A 6,000-nucleotide genomic window follows, 5' to 3' on the forward strand; every position below is an offset into this window, starting at 1 on the left:
TGAGAAGGGTTTGCTTTTTTATATATATTATTATATATATTATTCCTGCGGTTTTTACCACAAACACAGTTTTCTCCGAGTTAAGAATCCATTTACAAGAGCTCACTGATGTCAAAGTCTTTTTTACTCACTCGGATTCCTAAGCTGCCAACCCTCAGCTGTGTATGTCTCCCTACTGAAAAGTAACAGTGTGGATCAAACCACTGGATATGACTGCTGAACACCTGCAACAGTTGCCATACTCTAATAAATTAACTTTGGGGGGAGTTGGAATATATTTGTTCGCACTTGTAACATATACTATCACGAGACATAAAACAAATTGGATACTTAGAATCTTATGTGCTAGACGTGCCTTTTGCTCCTGTGTGTTTAGGCTCCAAATGAGTATTGTGTAAACATGAGAAAATGATTAATCCAGACCATTAATCTGTTAGGTGTATTCTGGATTGAACTCCGTTCGAAATCTTTTTACGTAATGTAAAATAAAAACAAAAAATTGGAAGTATGCTCAGATTACACTGCATGCTTGCATTCACTGGAATTCATACAATGCATGTACTTTGCTATTACGACTTGTCAGTGGCTTTTTTGGCACAGTGCAAACTTACGAGTAGTCATCCTATTCTTGATGTGTCACTGAGATAATAACCCAGAGCCTTATCGTGTTTCTTGGTGTCTACAAGGTTTGACCATCACCCCCCCCCATTCAAAGGACTGAAGAAAAGACAACTCATTTTAAGTTAGGCAAAATGACAGACAAAAGAATAACTGATAATGGGAGGGCAATTCTTGTGAAACTGCTGATAAAATCCTGCAGAAGTAATTAGCTGATGGAAATCAAACGAGTCTTGTGTGAGGCAGGCAGGGATCATAGCGTACATGCTGTGGATGCCAACAAACAGCAATGCCATTCGACAGATGGATCAGAGCACTCCTGACCTAAACTGGGCTAAAAGCTCAAGGTCACGTGACTAATGGATTAGTGTTAGCCCAGTTGAAGGAGGAGGGGGTTAGCAAGCATGTCACCACATGCTTCCTGATCACTTCCCTTTGAATGTGTTTCCCCTTTTCTTTTTCACCCTGAATCTCCCCTAATCCCTGTTTGTCCGTAACTGTTATTACTACATTACTAAATGGCTGTGGTCACTTTCATCGACACACAGTTGGACCACAAGCAAAGAAACTTCTTACCCTCTTTCCATTCAAGTAATTCTTCTGCGCACTCTCTTCCTCTGTTCATAGTGACAAGAAGCTCCACGCTTATCACAATCATTAGTGTGTAAGTGACATCTTTGACACCTCAGCTCTGACTCACCAACTTAGTCAAATCAAAACCACTGCCCTATTATTCTCATTTCCAGCCACTCATGAGGTCAATGCTTAGAACAACTCCTTTGTGATAATCTTCCTAACTAACCTCTCTACTTATGTTAATGTTTTTTCTATACTTGTATGAAAGTGGGGATGGAAAAAGGGAAAGGCAAAGACAAGCTTAAGGATGCTTTGACCACACGGCACAGTTGGCTTATAGCAGCGGTCCCCAACCCCCGGGCCTCGGACCGGTACCGGTCCGTGAGTCGTTTGGTACCGGGCCGCGAGAGTTGAGGCTCAGGTGTGAAATGTATGGTTTTCAGGGTTTTTATCAGTTTTCAGCGTTATTTTGTTATCGTTTTTATCGTTAACTCGGTTTTCCTGGGTCTTTTCACGTCTGTTATGAATAAATCTTCTTTTTTCGGTACCAGTACTAGTTTTATTTTGTTGTATTTATCCGCGACACCTTAAAGGCCGGTCCGTGAAAATATTGTCGGGCATAAACCGGTCCGTGGCGCAAAAAAGGTTGGGGACCGCTGGCTTATAGGACAAAACATTGAGTTTTCCTGTCTCCCCTGCTGCCATCCCTCTTGCATCAGGGGGTTCCTGTCAGGGACGGCGTGTACCAGCCAACTCATGCCTGGCCAACATGCCATGTTCCCATGTCAACTGAAAATGTCTTCCTGTTCAAAGAAACTTAATTCCTATGCACAATGCACAGGAGCAATGTAGGGATCATGCAGCATAGCATAGCTCTGGCCAACAGGGTTAAATGCTAAAAATACTTACAACTATTTCCTGCAGACTGATTTAATTTTTTTTCCATGACTAAAAGAGCAGAAATGGAAAAATGGCTAAAAATATTACAATTAAAAGAAATAATAACAATAATAAAACAAAAAATTACAAGAAAATAGTCTTGAGTCATACACTGAGAGGTGTAAACATCAGTCAATGAAATACCAAAACATCCACAAATTATAAACATAAACAATTCATATCTCTGCTTCCCTGCCTTTGGGGTTATGTTCTGAAATTGTTCTTTCCCAAATGCAAAGGAGCCTAAAAGAGAAAATTGCAGCAACAAATGAAACAATTATGACAACAGCCGCTTTTTCACCAACTGATTCTAGCACTACTAAAAACTCACCTCAAGCCAATTTCTCAATTAAAATGAGGCACAAGCTACCAACTCCTGCTGCTGTATTGAGATGAGAGAAGTCAAAGAGTAGTCATAGCGTCTTCCAGAAGACATTATCACAGGAGGATGGAGGATGGCTCAATTACTCCGAGCCACAAGAAGCAAAGGCAATGTCACCCCAGTTATCAAGAAAAAAATGCTACAGGTTTATCAAAGGCAAAAAAATATGAAGTCTTACCAGAGCAACAAAGTGACAAAAGATAAGAGGATGGTATGATCTTTGCAGCTAAGCTCATCTGCAAATTCTTGAAAAAGACACAAATACAACAAAGAAACAGTGACATTTTAATGTTGTTTGCAAGATGCACAAACTGTAGACTTGGTACAGAAGGCATGCCTTTGACAGCTTTGTTTTGACCTTTAAGCACTATCCTTTCATGCTTTTGGGAAATTAAATATCAACAGGAAAAGCAAACAGTGTCAAAAATGTTCTGTTTTACAGCAACAATTGGGAGAGCTGAAATGAATTATGGAGGCACGCTCAAAATGTCCTTGCACCTTTTAAATTTGTAACTCAATTTTTATGTGAATATGGCAGTTAGTACAAAGCTGGCACAGAGCATGTTAGCAGCTTTTTCACCTATTTTCAGTCCAGTCCTTGTACCCAACCATTTTCAAAGTAATGGGTTTTTTTTGTTTTTTAAGCCACTTAACACTGACCTATTAATCATTCAAGCATGAAAAGGCACCTAACTCAAGGGATGAACCAGTGTTGCATCTACACATAACAAACAACTTAGTTAAATTATACCTTTGGGTACTTTGTTACTAGCAAAGTGCCTAAAGTTTGTTCCCACTTTTTTCTTTCAACACCAACAAGTTGATTCCCAAAGAGCTATTAGCTATAAACTTGGTATATCTCTATGTGGTGTGCAGTGTGTCTTAAAAAAATTTGAGGAAAATAGATAAGTGCAAGATAAAAGAAGGCGTGACAGGCCTAAAAAAAATTACTGAAAGCAGATGAACATCTGATGTCTACAGCCTCCACCGTGCTTTCCTGATGTCTAGGAAAGCACAGTGGAGGCTAAGTCATGGTTTGGCACTGCATTTAAACCAGTGGTGCTGGGGTTCTTGTCAAAATTAATGTGAATTATGAATGCAGAAAAATATCATCAGATTTTGATCCACTATGCATTACCATCTGGATTGGATCTGACTGGCAAATGCTTCATTTTTGAACATGACAATGATCCCAAATACACTGCCAATGCAGTAAAAGCATACCTGAATAGAAAACACGCACACACACACACACACACAGTGGAACACTATCAGTCATGGATTGGAATCCCGAGATCGTGGACATCAACATTACTTAAGCAGTGTGGGATCATCTTGAAAGAGAATGGAACAAAAAGGCAGCCAACATTCAAAGAAAGGCTTTGGAATAGTCTTCAAGAAACTTGGAGAATTACTTCTCAATACTACTTAAAGAAATAAAAAGAAAGCTGCCTAAGAGAGTTCAGGCTGTGTTGACGAATAAAGATGATCACACCAAATATTGACTTTCAAGCTCACCAGCACTGTTTTTTTGTTTTGTTTTCTTTTTGCCCGATGTACTGTGATTCCATTTATGTTTGCACGTTTCTGGAAATTGCTTCACCCATTTCCTAAAAAAAAAAAAAAAAACTTAAAGAAATGAGGAGTAGCTCAAGACTTTTTTTTTTTTGCTCAGTACTAGATGCGAGGCTGGAAGGGTGAGTTGACCATAGAGAAAACTTAAAGCTATACATGACCGTGCGTCAAGCCTGCCATTACAGCAGCGAAGATGAAATGGTTGCTTGCCATAAATAGAGCTTTACACCTTTAACAATATACAAGCATCATAAAGAAGGGGGGAAAAAGAGGTCTAATATGCTGAGTAGTAGGCCAAGATGACAGCAAACTCACTGGCTCGACAGAGACGCTGTCAGCCCGAATTTAGAAATATTACTGGGAATGTTCGCGCGCGCAGGGGGACCTGCCTGTTGATTCATCCGCGTTAATAAAGCCCCAGAAATTTTAAAGATAAAATGTGGAAAAGTAGCCTACTCCAGCACAATTCATATCACTGGCATCCAAATTGGTTCACAACGTCTGCAGACGGAGAAGCGCTGCCGCACTCGCAGTTTGTTTACAAAGCGCTGTCACAATATTCTTTCGCAACGGGCACCTTCAGTGGGACAAGGCGAGGACATTCACCTCTTCGGGGGGAGAAAAAGAAGCACATTCAAGCGAATTAAACTGTTACACTCACCTCTGTGGATCGAATGAAGTTGCTGTCCTTTTTCATAAAATGTGGGGTGAGGCTGCAGAGACGTGTGCAACCTACAACATGGACCTCTCCGTCAGTCAGTTCCCAACAGTTCGCTTCACAGTTCACTGCGCGCTCTCTCTCTTTCTATCTCTCCCTCTGTGTGTTTGTGTGTGTGTGTGTGTGTCTTTCTCGCTCGCTGACAAACCACCCACTTCCGGCGGTTCTTGCACGTCTGTCAAGAGTAACAGTTTCTACTGATTTCTGCCCTGATGACGGATTTCGGGAGGTTCTGAAAGCTTTTTGTCATTTAGTAAAAACACACAAAATAAATCTGTTACAGCCGTGTTCTCCATGTTGAAACTTCAGATTTGTTTTTTTTATGTACGTTTCATCGAGTCTGATTTTATAGCTAGGGTAATCAACACGGCGTTTAATTTCAACTTTGCAACAATGCTTTGGGCCACGGTACATATTGGATGTAAAGATAACCTACTTAAGAACCAAAAATACCAAAGGAAATAACAATAATAATCAGGGCTCTTCTCTGCTGCACATTGTACGCGTAGATCCGTTGGTTAGATTTTGCCTAATCTCTCACACGATAATAAGTCTCCCACAAATTGAAGAATGGCGACACCTGCTGGTGAGAATTGAACATAACGTTCTAAAAACAGCAACAACAAAGCGAAAGAAACTTAAAAAATGTATATATTGTTTGCACCATTCATAGCTGTTTGTATTTTTAGTATAAGGACTTAAAGGAATATTTCAATTCTACTTTTCTGCAGCTTAACTGCCCCATAGTTAACTCAATATTTCATTATTAACAATCTAACAGTCTGTGGGCTGAGAGGCTGAGACAAACAGGAGGTGGCAGAGACCAAAGATAAACCTGCCACAAATAATTAGAGGACAGTGTGGCCTCGGGGAGCCATCTAACAGAGAGCCACACATTATTGTGTGACACTAAATAAAGAAAACGGTGACATCAAGTGAACAGTTGCTCATCACTGAAGAACAAACACTTGTTCATTTTAAGTGTATCATAGCTACTTTATTTATCTCATAGATAAATAAGTAGTACCAAAATCCATATATTCATAGGTTACTGCATGTGAAATATTGTCTTTTAACTTTTGGTCTGAAAATGCTGTGAAAATAATGTGTAAAAACATTGAAGACATTTAGTTTTTTCTGTGTTTTTAATTCTAACAAAAAATAAAAGAAGAGGAAGGAGGAACTATCAGAT

General features: G+C 39.7%; 1 protein-coding gene across 3 annotated transcripts in view; it reads right to left on the reverse strand.

Moving 5' to 3' along the window:
* stat5a (signal transducer and activator of transcription 5a) overlaps positions 1-4,917 on the reverse strand; it is a 52,476-nt gene extending 47,559 nt beyond the window's left edge. For all 3 annotated transcript variants that reach the window (XR_005612795.1, XM_031729893.2, XM_031729892.2), the window contains exon 1: positions 4,752-4,917. The gene's annotated coding sequence lies outside the window, so the exon portion shown is untranslated. The remainder of the gene's footprint in view (positions 1-4,751) is intronic.
* Positions 4,918-6,000: the final 1,083 nt, after the last annotated feature.

This window comes from Oreochromis aureus, linkage group 4, assembly GCF_013358895.1.
Source record: "Oreochromis aureus strain Israel breed Guangdong linkage group 4, ZZ_aureus, whole genome shotgun sequence".
Lineage (NCBI taxonomy): Eukaryota > Metazoa > Chordata > Actinopteri > Cichliformes > Cichlidae > Oreochromis > Oreochromis aureus.